The sequence below is a fragment of the Lissotriton vulgaris genome, chromosome 2_2 (genome assembly GCF_964263255.1).
Source record: "Lissotriton vulgaris chromosome 2_2, aLisVul1.2, whole genome shotgun sequence".
Lineage (NCBI taxonomy): Eukaryota > Metazoa > Chordata > Amphibia > Caudata > Salamandridae > Lissotriton > Lissotriton vulgaris.
In genome coordinates this window covers 53781887-53796900 of record NC_141688.1, presented here as the reverse complement: position 1 = coordinate 53796900, position 15014 = coordinate 53781887, and the positions used below count along the sequence as shown (strand labels likewise).

At 45.2% G+C, this 15014-nt stretch overlaps 1 protein-coding gene across 2 annotated transcripts in view; it reads left to right on the top strand.

Annotated features, from left to right (window-relative positions):
• Positions 1-15014, top strand: part of STRA6 (signaling receptor and transporter of retinol STRA6) — a 391743-nt gene that overhangs the window by 62438 nt on the left and 314291 nt on the right. The gene's annotated exons all lie outside the window — the stretch shown is intronic.

The window sequence follows — 15014 nt, the reverse complement described above, 5'->3', positions numbered from 1 at the left end:
CAGAAGACACTGTCTCGCTGAGCTAGTCTCCTTGTCCATATCTCGAGTGACGTTTGAAAGCGAGGTGTGCCCTCATACTGATGTTTCACTTGAGCTACACCAAAGTATATTTTATGAAATTTAAACATAATTTTGCATTATTTTCGTGACATTTTCAAAAGAAAAAATACTAAATTCGGCATGATTCGGATGATGTGCACAATATGTGGGGAGAATGGGGAATTGCACAGCTTTTTAGCATTTTTTAAGTCATGGAGAATAAAAACGAATAAAACAGCACGTTTAGAGGAAAAATTAGTTCCCCACCAGTGCAAATATGTATTTAGAGATCAAGTTTTTTTTAGGTAAGCTAGAAAATAGCATTATATTTCGAAAAACGTACTTCCTGTCAAGGCAGGTATGGAAATAAAAATATATCCTGGCAAAAATGTGCAAAGTAACCAACTCCACACTGCTGGATGCTACAAGAAGAAAGGGACCCTGGAGTTATTAGGGGCATTATGGCAGCTCACCCTGCCTTGAAAGCAGTCACCAAGCCTGCAGCCCATCCTGCAGCCCGTAGGGAAATTGATACAGTGATAAAAAGGTTAGTCTGGGCCAGTATCATATGAAAGATCTACACACTACTGGAATTCCCTACTTCTTGTTAGGCTGGGAGTTTGAAACTCGCAATCGTTATATTTTGATGTTTCTTAAATTGTGGCATGCTGCAACTAAATACAGTGGACCAAGATGCTCAACGAAGACCAATCGGAATCGAGATCAGTGGTGTTGTGATGAACAAGAACCTGCACATCTTGTTCCTAGGACAGCAGTAGAGTGAAGGAAGTGGACACCCCCCACTTATCCTCATGCATCCACATATTAATCTTTGCTCACTTGCGCAGCTGTGTTGTGAAATGGGCATCTCTCCCTCTTCCTTCAGATTCCTGCAGAGACAGATGGGGATGGGTAAGAATCCCAATGCTCCCTTGCTGATCTCCACAGAGGTTATTCCATAAATCAGTCGTTGCCCATATGGTGGCCACGACTTCCACCTGCGAGACCGCTTGCAGCTACACTCGCTCATTGGCTGCCACAGTTTGTGAAGTTATTTGCAGTGCTGGAAGTGAAATGGCTGTCTCCCACAAGCACTTAACATTCTACCTGCTATGCTACAGAAACAACCATCCTCTGCTCCTGGGCTTGAGGCTGGGTCGCGGCAGCCAAAACTCAATATCCGTCTGCTCTCTCTTTCTTATTACACATGGATAAGCCAGCTTGAAGATAGTCTGATCTTTATCAGCATTGTTTAATAATTCCATTACAGGCATATTGGAAACCGTGTGTTGTCTCTTCTCCTGATTTTTTTAAAGACAAAGTGGTTCGGTGTAGTAGCATGACCTACATCGGGTATAATTGGGAAGCAACTAGCAATCTGACCTGCCATCGAACCCTTATATACTTCCGAGTTGGTCAATTGGGGACTGTTACATTGTGTAATAGTAATACCCGCTAGTTAGAATGCACAGAAACTACACTACTGCACTATGAAGTACTATATAAAAACAAGTTATCTTTAATATTTTTTGACTGTACTTAGCTTGCATTATGTAGTATTTGATCTGTATGATCGTTAGGTGTGGGCGCAATTTAAATTTCGCCTGCGTAATTTGGGGAACTTTGTGTAATGCTTATTTAGTGAAACAACAAAATGTTGCCACTTCGTGTAATTACGTGAGGTTTGTGGTAAACTAAACATTTACTGTGAAAGCACAGACACAACAGCACGCAAGCCGCTCTTGTTTGTGGTGTTTTTGTTTAAACTTGTCCATGCACCAAAAATTGACATAAGGACACATTTTGTGCTAAAATATAGCGTGAAATGTACATTTTGTGTAATTATGTGTAATTTTACATATTTGTGTGTAATACAAATGCATGTGTGAAAGCAAATTAAGCAATTTTCCCCTCCATCTTATGTGGTTTGAGCTATATTACCCACTACCATATAACAAGTAACCCAAGACAGTTTTTGGCCTATTTGGGCCTCATGAGTGTAGCTTTGTTCCACTGTGAGCATGGGATCAACAGCTGCGCACTCCAGAGAGACTAAGCTGGTCGTGGTTTGCTTTTGCTTCGGTTCGGTGGAGACCTGGCTTGTCAACTCAGGTCGGACTGTTCTATTGGAGCAAGAACATGGCTGATATGTTTATTGCTGGGTCTAATTTCAGCTAGGATAGTGGGCACAATTTTTTTTATTGTGATGACCCAAGTGTGAAATGTACGCCCAGATGAGTGTCCCGTGCTCACTGCGCCTTGGAACCAAGCTGCTCCCGACTGAAAAGTCCCAAATAAGCTTAAACCAGTCTTGGGTTGCTTGTGTTTCAGTTCAGAAAGGACCTGATGTGGTAGTTCAGGCAAGTGCTGGTCCGATTAGAGCAGGACCAAGGCTCATCTGTATATGGCTAGGTCCAATCTGAGGTGACATGATGGCAAAAAATGCAATGGACTGAAATTCATTCAATCATTCCATCCATCACTTTTTTGTATTTTTCATATTCTTGCATGTGGCAATTTCTGCATGTGCGGATCATTCCAGTCTGAGAGTCAAGTGGCATTGTGCATGGCTAGGGACCTTCCAATGTGAGGATGTGGAGACCTTGTGCTGGAGTTGGTCTTATCACAATCTCATGATGTGGTGATATTGTCTGTGATGGAAAGTCCTTCTCATTCTAGGCTGTGATTGTACTATGGATGACAGTGGAATTAACTGAGGATGTGGAGACAGTCATTCACTGGGGACTATTCCTGGTTGGATAGTTTTGAGGAAAAGGGCAGGGGAGAAGGATCCAGTAGAACCTACATTTGTATGATTTTTTTTTTTCGACAAATGTAGTTTTGTAGAAAATCTCCATATTGCTTTGCTTGTGGAGCTTGCAAGAATTTGGGAATAACTTCACGAAGTGTATAGGGTAAGATGTTTACAATTGTGTACTCTCTTAGGTAAAGGCAAATTCTTAGGTAGAAACCAGTAATGACTGTGGGTTTACTTTAGTCACTTTTCCCCCGCCCTCCTATCAAATGATGTTGTCAAAGTTTAGGTGGTGGGTCCATAGTAAGGACAAGTGAAATGCTAATTTATTTATTTCATTTTTTGCTCACCTAATTTTTGTGAAACTTACACTTAGCATGCCGGTTGTCTCTGCAAAGATAGTATGTAAGCCCCTGTAATGTGTACCAAAATAACGTGAGATGAGCAAGGAGACCGGTTGCAACTGAAAATGTATTTATGCGGCCCGTACAGACATATGTTGTGTGAGACATTTTCTGCGGAAACCAGACAGGTGAAAATGACTCAAAATTCATGACAAGCGAAAACCAAAAAGATGTGAAATATGTGAACTCCGACGACCGGGAAGTGCAAAAGGTTTTGCTTGCGTAAAAAAAATTGCCAGGACCTAGACAGATGTTCCTTCCCTGTATCTAGCCTTGAGTTAATGGCTGAGCTACAAAAGAGGGAGGGGTGGCATTGAGGTGCCCCTTCAACATGTGGCCAAGCCTTGCTTTGGCAAGGTCCACCCTCAGTGGAGATAGACAGTCACTTGGCTCCTCTGCTTTCCAATGACCTTCTATTAGGTAAATGGACCCAGGATGCTGTGTCAGCTTCCCGGGAAGAGCTCCTACCTCTGAGTGGTGAGGGAGGGGCCCACGAGGCAGTAGGTCTGATTCATTATCTGTCCGATTCATTATCTGTGACACATGGAAACTGTTGAGGATGTATGCCTTTTGCCAAGATACATATACATAGCAGATGGTGTTGAACAGGGAGCGGCGCCCATGGGAATGCGCTGCTCCGTGGATTCCAGCAGCCGTGAGACCACAGATCCCGGCTGCGGTCAGAAAGGAAGGTGCCATTGATGGATTGATAGACCGGGGGCTGAACCTTACATCTAACTACATGCCCCGTATATCCATCTAGTTCTTCTTCCTGTGATCACCTCTGTTGTAAGATACTGTAGCAGATGCACTTCATCAGGGTGGGAGATACAACTACCTTGAACCCCAAACAACAATTTTAAATCCAAGGCAAAATGAGCATAAAATTCACACAATTAACTTTGTGCTCCAGTTCATGATCTCTGCTTTTAGATGCCGGTTAATTGATAGACATCTGCACAGCTTACAGGTTTCAGGGGTGATTATGGTTTTGCTCGAGGACTCCGCTTGAGGGCGGATTTGGGTCCATGCTTATACCAGACAGATCCTGGGGCACCAGTAGATGTTAAAAGGTGGGGCAGCAGTCAAAAGAGGCCTTCTTTTTAATAAGAACGCCAATTTTATGGTGCCAAGGAGAAATCTTGCCATATGTCTCATGTTCCGAGTTTTGGTTCATTTGCACATTGTTACTGCAGCATTTCAACCTCTCTGCTCTGGAACTCAGCGGCAAGGACATCTGTCTGTTTGGGCACACTGTGGGTCTCCTCTCGACAGCACTTTCAGGCAACAGACATGGCAGAACTTCAGGCTAGATCCTTGTCCAGTGTGTAGAACTGGACCCATGAGACTACCATGCCCCCCGAGTCTTGGTCCAGTGTAGATCTTTAAATTCTTCAGTAGAAGCCCAGCTTAAATGAGCAGTTTGTGGCAATTGTGCATTCATGGCAATCAGGGTATTTCAGATGTCTGGGTGCCTCCTAATCAGACTGAATGCATCTAGCGTGCATTCAAAATGTAAACCAAATTTCAAAATGGAGGAAATTACCTACTAATATAGCTCTTACTTCCTTCTGTTCCTTGACACACTTCGTCCTCATTGACCCTCAGAGCTGAGAAAACATTTTTATCCCCTCCTAGTTAGGAGAGATGGAGAAACGAGTTGAGCATCAGCACCTGACTTGGGGAAAGCAACCCTAAAGAAATGTGAGTCCCATAAATTTGAGAGTAGAAGGATCCCTGATCTTTTGTGAGGGTCAACATTTCAATACAAGGGTAGTGTGTGGACACCATTTATGTGAAACTGTGCAGTCTTCCAAATGTCAGTTTCGTGGGTTTTAGTTTCCCTCCCAGAAAGAGGCACCCACAGGGTACTGCAGCTTCTCAATAAAGATTATTTACTTCAATGAAGCTGCAACTATCTCCATTCCTGATCGTTTATTATGTGTATGGTCAGTGCTCTGCTGTATATATGTAAGTGCTTCACTCTGTCAATAGACCATGAAAACAGACTGGAGCGAGCGCCTTCTCCATAGTCCACTTACTGTGTCTATGGACGGTGAAAGTTTACAATGTGGAAGGACAGAGTAAACGGTCAATAGCAGCGAAAAATGTCATGGGTGCAGTCTGACATCAACCGTCCCTGCAGGCAAGCAAATAAAGACATGGGACAGGGAGATAATATATGCACCTATAGACTGGACCTTAGGTCAAGATTTGTGATGAAGAATGGATGTCCTAGAAGAACTGTGAATCTCGAGGGACCTTAATCTTTGAATCCTAGGCTTAATGGGCTCTGGTCAGACCTCTTTTGATCCTGAAGCCTACACATCTTTCGGCCAGGTTCACCCCCTGCAACACTGCCAGGACGCTCAGATCCTCATCTGTAAATCTTCTCAAGCCTGCTTCCTTTAGGTGCAAAACCCAAGGAGGCAAATTCTTAGGAGCGCTGGGAGCCAGAGACTGGAACATTATGTCCACACACTTAAGGTTGATGAAAACAGAAACTCATTTCAGAAAGGCCTTGAAGACTTGGATCTTTGGATCCTCAGATGAACTGTGCTCATCTCGGATATAATTGCTATCCCTGCCTACCTTACCCTTCTTCCGCATAGCGCCAAGATGCTCCTTTTGGCGTGATAGTCGCGCTTTAGAGATGCCCAAATCAAACGAAATCACATTTTTTAAACAAAATCCCAAAAGGGAAGAAAAACCCATGTAAAAACTAACCTCATATATATGCCAGTCATTATGGCAAACAGAGCCCGGTTTCTTAGTACGCAGTCTCCACTGCATAATTTTGCAAGGCCTCCTTTTTAAGTCTGGCCTTTGAGATGTCTTTAGCTGTCTCACCGGAGTTTTAAACAACTCGTACATGATATACATATATAAAGAGGCTTTTGGTCAGTGGGCTTCATCCATTGGTCTGTTTGTCACTCACCTTTTGCTTCCGCCCACCGCAGCTGCAAGCACTGTGCTAGCCCAGTTTACCCTTTGGCTCCTAGCCCTTTCTCTTTGGGTGACCGTGCAAAACCTGCGCACTATCTTCACTTCACCTACAAATCTTTTCTTTCTCTTCAGGGATAAAGCGGTTGCCAAGTGTGCTGTTTTATATTATTTATAATATTGATTTTTGTTTATACTAACTTTAATGCACATTTTCCCCAATTAAATAGTGATTAATTTTCCATCTCCTTTTTAGGTCGAAGGCCTAAAAGGCTGCGCTTGCGCAGTCTTAGGCCGGAGATTTAATGACTCTCAGTAGCGCAGAAGGTCCCCCCTCCCAGCCCCAACTCTCCTTCATTGGCTGGCTTCCTAAACGGAGGCCAGCCATTGGAGGAGAGATGCGTCACTCCAAACAAGCCCCGTCCTTTTCGGATTTGGGGGCGTAATTTTTGCTGTTCTTTAGACAGTGACGTCGTCCGTCACTCAGCACAGCAAAACACGCCCCCAAATCCGAAAATGTCCTAAGCTTTGTTGCCGCCATTGTTGCCCAGCCGGCGCCGAGTACGGTGATGCAGCGCACATGCTCCGGTGCGGATGGGGCTTCCGCCCAGTGCCTCGGAGCCCAGCTGCAGTCTTTTCCACTTCCTGATGTCCCTGGCCGTCGCCGACATGCTGAACGTCCTCTACGGTGAGTTTGTCCTTATTTGCGCAACTGTGGGATCCTGAACAGGCCGGCTCCCCCTCCGCCCGCAGCTCTCCTGTGTCCGTCTCCCCCCCTCCCTCCACCCGCAGCTCTCCTGTGTCCGTCCCCCCCCCCCACGGTCTGTGTGTTTCTTTAACTAAGTTTTTGTCCGTAATGGATTTAAACAGCTGTCAATCTAAACAGTGGAGTTTAACAACCCCAATTCATGTGGTAAACTTGCGATTCCGTCCTGGTAACGTAAGTAGAGCATTTGGTGAATATAGATCAGGCTGGCGGACATTTGGCAGAGGGTCTTCAAAGCATGTGTACCTCACACACAAAAAATTTGGGACTAGTCATTTATGCAATCCAAACATTTATCTCGTGTTGCAGAATAAATATGGGGAAAATGTGAAACCTGTTAAATAGCTCAGGCCATTCCAGAATGCTTCACCTCCTCCAGCGCAGGGTGTGTGTGTTGAAACCCGAGCGGGCTGCCGCGGAGCGAGAGGCGGGAAACGAGGGCTTCATAGGGAAAGAATGCGGTGTTCCTTGGGCGATCGTAATGCGTGCAATTCAGACTGGAAACATTCCTAAACGGCCTCCGGACCTGCCACATCTGAAAGAGTTGTCCGTCTCCCTCCGCCCGCAGCTCTCCTGTGTCCGTCTCCCCCCTCCCTCCGCCCGCAGCTCTCCTGTGTCCGTCTCCCCCCCCCCTCCCTCCACCCGCAGCTTTCCTGTGTCCGTCTCCCCCCCTCCCTCCACCCGCAGCTCTCCTGTGTCCGTCTCCCCCCCCCCCCCCTCCCTCCACCCGCAGCTCTCCTCTGTCGCGCTCCGGAGAGGGGTCGTTGCATGCAATTTATTTCAGGTGGGATGAAACTCCAAATATTCAATAGTATGAGGTGAGAGAGAAATACTGGGCAGAGCCTAAGTTAACTTTCATATTTTTTTAAAAACATTATCTCTTTTGCTACTGATCCACTTTTGGCAAAATGGCTGAGTTCTATTGCAATGGGTGAAAATTACACCTTTCATCAGCATCTAGAGATAATTAAACGTACATCATATGCGGAATATACATTGTCAAAATCAATTTTGGGACCAAAACAAGCCATGCACAAAAGGAAGCAAGCATTGGCACAGCTGGTAGGTCAGGTTTGCCTTTTGATTGTGACTGAATGCTAAAAAAAAGGATAATATGTACAGTGCATTTTTGACAAAAAAATATTTTAATGTGTGAAGATTCAGTGTACTTTTGAGATGGAAAATAGTCACTTAAATATTCCAATGCATGCAATTTATTTCAGGTGGAATAAAACTCCAAATATTCAATAGTATGAGGTGAGAGAGAAATACTGGGCAGAGCCTAAGTTAACTTTCATATTTTTTTAAAAACATTAGCGATATGTTTTAGCGATGAAGCTATTGGCAATGTAAATGACAATGCCATTTATTTATTATTTAAAATAAAAAAAATCAAGAGCAATGCCAATAGCTCTACCTTTAATGCTGCCGAGACCATTGCATTGTAAATGCTTGTTTATAGTTGTTGGTATAACGTGTTTACGTGACATTGTAATATTGTACCTGCCTGCAATATGACTGCTTGTTTAGGTCATGATTTACTCTTGTCGCCTTTGAAAACCATAAAGAACGTGAACTCGACCCAAAGGTATCACATCGCTTTACACCAGCGCCAGTTGCGTTACAGAGACATTCATGTTTTTTAGGCACTGGGTGATTTGCCCAGAATCACAGGATGTTGAGCGTCCCTGTCAAGACTCGAACTCTGTTCCCCATTGTCAGCTTCGAGGTTGACCGCTCTAGCCATAAGGCCACATACTCTTCTTTGGGACACCTGAAAGGCTTTTAATTAAAAAGAAAACATAATTAGTAATTCAGCCACACGACTGAATGATTTAGGAATATAAAATGTATTGGAAACATGTAGCAGTCGAGTTTAGGTGGTGGCGTATTTTCTTTTTTTCCTTTTTGTGTCATCGGTTCACATTATATATATTTGTTTTTAAAATAATTTCTTTTTTAAATAATCATTACACTATATTGCCCAGGCTAGTCCTATTGGTTGTGTCAATGCTTGTTCTGTGTTAATAAAGTTGGAGGGTCACGGCCTGCAGTCCATGCAGGCTTATTTTTCAGTCCCATTCTCAGTTTTTCTGTGTCCTGCGGTCTGAGGGACTTTGTTACATTAAGCAATACATAATGACAAGTTTATCAGCGTGGAGGAGAAAAACAAATATTCTAAAGCTTCCTTCTTCTTGAGTTTGTGCTCCTAGAGCACGTGACATTTTACAACTGGTGAAAGGTTAAACAGTATATACTAATGCAGCTGATTGAGGTTTAAGGAGGGGCCTTCTTAGCAACTAGCATCTACCTGTTACTTTCAAGGGTCTCCCCTACATCTCATACTCATAAAGAGCAATAGAATCTCTACTCCCAACCCTTAGGATGGGAGAGAGATTAAGATCAAAGAACTTCAGAAAAAGCGCGGCCATGGAATGAAATGGAATTGTAAATCCCTTCTAGTTCAGATTAAATTTCTCCAGTGGCAGTCTGAACGTCCTGGTATCAACACCAGGATAACAGGAGAGCAGAGGGAGTGCGGAGAGACATATTAGGAGGGGGGAAGGAGCAGGAAGGTGACAAGGTGCCCAAATCACAAAGCTTTTATCCAGGAGGAAGTGTGTTTTACGCCTAAACCAGGTGTTTGACCAGAATTGTTGCAGATTGGGGTCATACTCGGAAGATCAGCGAGCCCCAAAAGGAAAACAGAACCTTTTCAGGGAGAAAGAAGAACACGCATTTACAATGCAACGGTTTCGCCTTTGGAGAAGTTAGAGCTATTGGCATTGTAAATGACAACATTTTTATTTATGTGTTGGTTTTGAAAACAGATAAATAAATGGCATTGTCATTTACATTGCCAATAGCTTAATCTCTCGCAAATGTGAGAACTATTGTACCCTACGGACGAGCTCAGCATACAGCAATTACTACCACACACACACACACCCAGAGTCAGCCACACACACCCAGAGCCATCCACACACACCCAGAGCCAGCCACACCCAGAGCCACACACACACACCCAGAGCCCCCCACACACACAACCAGAGCAGTCACATACTCACACCCACTGGAGCAGTCACACACTCACCCACTGGAGCAGTCACACACACACACACACACACACTGGAGCAGTCACACACACACACACACACACACTGGAGCAGTCACATACACACACACACACACACACACACACACTGGAGCAGTCACATACACACACACACTCTGGAGCAGTCACGCACTGTATACTATGCTGTGCTATTTCGGAATTGCCCTTGAGATAGGCATGTTGTATAAAGATCTTTATGGCAAGGGCACTAGATCATTGAGGGCTTTTATGTGCTTGGAACCTGTGACTGGAGGGTTAAATGCATATGTCAGGTGCAGGCACAATGACCGTTTCAGCTACCTTCCTGTGTCGGGAACTGTTACACACACATACATTCATACATCTCAGTAGTAGGCACTCCAACCCCATGTGCTATTTTCTAGTGATTGGAAATGGTGGCCCGAGGGTTGCACATACATCTGGTCAATACTTCAGCTGTGTTGCTGTTATTGAGCGCGTGACCGAGAGCTAGACACATACCTCAGCAGTAGGCATGTGCACCCCCTGAGCTATTGTGCTGGGGGGAAGGCCAGGGGCCCATAATGGACGACATCGACACCCAAAGCCCTAAAAGTCAACAGTCTCATTTGGAGTGCCGAATCCTGGATTTCACTCGGATGTCCCCTGCTCAAAAGTGACAACCTTTCAGTTTTGACCTTCGGGTGTTTTCAACTAGAGGTCAGACTGGGTCAGCATCCTTTTAATGTCCAAGAATACGTCAGCACGGATCTGGGGTTCCACAGCTCGAGAATAACGTGGACGCATAGAGTGATAGGGGGGGTGATCTGGTCTAAGAGCGAAAGTTACCTGCTTTAGGTCTGCTCCAATCTCAGCTCCGCACTTGGGCTAAAACGACGCGATTTATTCGTGGCGAATCCCTTAAACTCCGTATGTTTAAATCTTTAAAATGTGATGAATCTCCGCATATTAACAGTGCTTGTCTAATTGAAATGAGACGATGAACACAACCTTGTATGCCCTCAGAACGGCTCCTTAATATTACAGGCAGACATTGAGCCAGAGTTCTAATCCTGACTTTCTACACTTGGTAAAAACGTGTGATCCTGGGCAAATAACTTCATCTCCATGTTCCCAGCTCCATCTTTTCACAAACGCTGCGAGACTGTACACCACAACTAAGTGCTGAGTACAAGTTCATGGGGGCTGATATGGCGAGGCGTATGCTCACCCGAGCAGGACCAACAGTGGATTTGGGGGAGGATTGCATAATGTAATGGCCGAACTAGGAACTGGGGAAACGGGTTCTAGTCGCGGAATCAGTTTAACATCCCCGATTCTGGGCAAATCGCTTAATCTCGATGTGCCTAGAAAAAATGAATGTGTCCGTGTGTAATGTAACCGGTGCTCATGTAAAGCGCTCCAATGCCAGGGTTCGGGTCAGATCTGCGCTATAAATAAACTACAACAACCAAAAAAAACACTTCGTTTTCGGTGCCTCTTTGACCGCGGTGCTGCACCGGACGCACTGTATTGTAGTGTTGTATTTATCTAGTGCCTAGTAGCACGTAACGCGGTGCTGCATCGCATTTTTTTCACGTGCAGCACCTACACTGGGCAGGAGTGCCCGGTTGGCAAAGTATTATATTTGGTCCCAGCCTTAGTGGGCTCTGTTTTGGATGTTATGTTGAGGGTGCTTTCATCGTATCTCGAGGCATAGCGCCTAGCACAGTAAGAGAGGGCGATACAAGAGAGGCGCGCAAATTGGAATTGTAATTAGTTGACGGATAATTTACAATCCAGATCCTATGTTATGTTTCATTGACTCTATGACAATGTATGCTGCACTGCAGGCAGCCATTAAGGTAGCCCCCCCCCCCCTAGCCCAGTGAAGACAGCCAGTGTGGGATTCCCAGAGTAGTTCGCGCCTCTATTTTTTATTTTATAACGCTGGGCAACTTCCGTTCAAGTCGAGTCAGATAACGAAATGGATGCCTTCAGACTACACGGAGAGCTCCGCATTATCATTCTGGTCTGTATAGCGCTGAATCTTGGGCACTCGGTTCATTTCCATGGGCTCCTTACGTTTAAAGCTTGAGGAAACCATGAGGCAATACCAGTCCGACAACTTGACAAAAAGTTTTATGCCACACATTTTTTTTGTGGTTGTTTTCGTCATTTGGAACGAGATAGGCTGTCTGGAGAATGTGCAGAGGCTCACACTGAGTAACAACTGCCCTACCTACTACCCGCCAGGCTCCAGGAATAGCGAAGTCTTCACCTTGTCTTGTCCTCTCGGTAATACACCCTGCAAGCAAAATTAGGCGTCACCATATGGCCATCTTCAGCTTGCAGTGTTTTAAAACGCTGATGCCAATCTTTACGGGCACTGTGTTTTAAAAGAAACGGTCACCTTGGCGCTAGTCCGTGGGGGTATACTATGCTGACAGACTTCTGGTGTTGCACATGATGAGCAGTGTATTGCTCCTTTGGAATCGGGATAGCAGTGCCTGTACTTAAAGTTGCCCATGTGCAAAGATGTACCAATCACATCAACGAGAATAGCTTACGTTTCTTGGCTCCATGCGGACTGCAAGGGGGGACAGTTAGAGACAGTGGCAGAGCGACCGACAGGCAGGGGGAGAGACGTGCACAAAAAGCCCCGCCCACCGCCGCATGACGTGGGCCAAAAGAGAAAAATTCTCTGGAACGCCCACGAATCTGGTCCGGCCATGATGGACAGATCTGTCTTCCAATGGCCAGCCTCCATTTATGGAGCTAGCCAATGGAAGACAGAGGCGGATTCAAAGCCACTACTTATACTCATTAGATTTCCCCTGCGCAGAAGAGCTGCGCACAAGTGCGCAGCTCTTCGCTTAGGTCGAAACCTAAAAAAGGAGAATTAGCAGGCATCTCTCACTCTGCCTTCACTCAGGCCCAGGTGGAAATGAGTGTTTGGAGTCAGCCAGACCTGTCAGAGAACTTCCCATTCACAGGGATAAACATAGAACCCCACCCATCATGTCTATAATGGGGAGTGGGGGTGGGTGTATATTTGTATATCCACGCACACACATACTCTCTCTCTCTCCTCACTTTTCATTGTTGGATTATTTATTATGTACTATTTATCTAAAAATAATGTGTCTTAGACTGTGAGTATTATAAGGAGCTCTGCTACAATTGAGAACATTAAGGCAAAGTTAAAAAAAAATGCCCTAATCATATTTCATCACATATCCCTAGTGCACTAGTTTTACATAAGCCGGTGGTAACGGCATGGTTAATACCTTTTAAATTCTAAGCTAATATACTGACATGCTAAGTCTTGCAATTCATCCCCACCTGCTTCCTGGTGCCTACAGCTTGAAGTCAGAACTCGATGGTCCAGCCACCAGTCTGTGTGTCTGACCCGACCCCTGTATGAATAAGAATCCCTTGTATCCCTTACCTAGGCAGGATGTTCATTGGAGCAGGGAGTGTTGGCTGCTGAGTTGGCTGCTACTTACTCCTGTATCATTGCACAGGATACTTTACCAATGCTTCTTGTTCAAAGAGTGCATGTGGAAACTTACTGCTACTTTCCTTCCTTCTTCCTTCGAAACGTTCTGTACCTGTTCCTCCAGCTGCTGCGTTTACAAACAAGAGAATGAAAATGTTCTTTCTTGTTAGCAGGAGTTTCAAGATAGAACGCAATCCAAGCAAATGTTTATTATCTGTAAAAATAAGTCAAGTTGGCTTCCTATTGGCTTTCTGAGCTCACACAGCATCTGAATACTACCACACGGCAATACAAACGTCCGTCCGTCTGTCCGTCCGTCTGTCTGTCTCTCTCATACAAATTGCAGTGCAGGAAGTTAATTCTAATTGAAGCTGCAATGGCAACATAAATAAAACTTTAAATACAGTGCCATAATAAAGTAACCAATGTTACTTATTACTCAGGGTACTAATCATCCAGACTGAGGCCTCAGACAGGTACATGTCAAGTTACAAAAATTGCCAAGATGGTTGTTTCCACATTGCCATGATAGTTTCCAGACTGCCCTTACATGTTAGGTCCCATTGGCTCGTCATCTTCTACGCAGCTTCAGTATGCACAAAGAATATGGCAATGGCAGTATATTCCTTGACCCTCATGTGAAGAAGGAATTGCCATGACCGCTTCCACAGGGCACTCTTTCAACAAACAAAAGTGTAGGGAAGTGGGTTTCTGTTGCTGTAACCCCCCCACTTTTTGCCTGATACATGATGCACTTTTCCTTGGTGTTCCCTGGGTGCCTGCCAATCAGGTACCCAGGGCCTGTGTTCCTTCCCTAAAAACTGCACTAAAACCTAAACCCAATTGGCATCTCTGGCCACAGGTAAGCCCCTTGTAAATGCCACCCTAGGTACCCAGGCACTGTGACCAGAGAAGACCCCTAAGGGCTGCAGCACTTATTGTGCCACCCTTAGGGGCCCTGTACCATGACGCACATACACTGCCTTGGCAGGCTGAGGGTGTTGGTACAAAACTAAACAGATAGTCGATATGGCACACATCCCTGTGTGACATGTCCACAAACACACTGCCATGGCATACATCAGTCACTTCTCTAGCTGGGCGCACTATGCCAGTGGTGTGGGCACAGGTGCATGAGCCCTGTGCCCCTACAGTACCCATGGCCATTCCTGGGCACTGTAAGTGCAGTGATGCCGTTACGAGTATATGGTGCTGGGAGGTTGTCATTACAAACTCCACAGCACCATAATAGCTGCACTGAAGACCGAGAAGTTTGGTTTCAAACTTCTCAGCACATTAAACCCACACTGATGCCAGTGTGGGATTTAATGTAAAAAGCACTACAGAAGACATCTTCGAGATGCCCCCTGAAAACTAACCAACTACCAGTGTCCTGAGTGAGAGGCTGCCTAGGCTGCCACACAGCAGACATGTTGCTGGACCCCTGGGTAGAGAGCCATCCTCTCTCCAGGGCCTGCAACAATGCACATCCTGGGACGAGGTGATAGGTCTCCTCCCCCAGGATGGGCAGG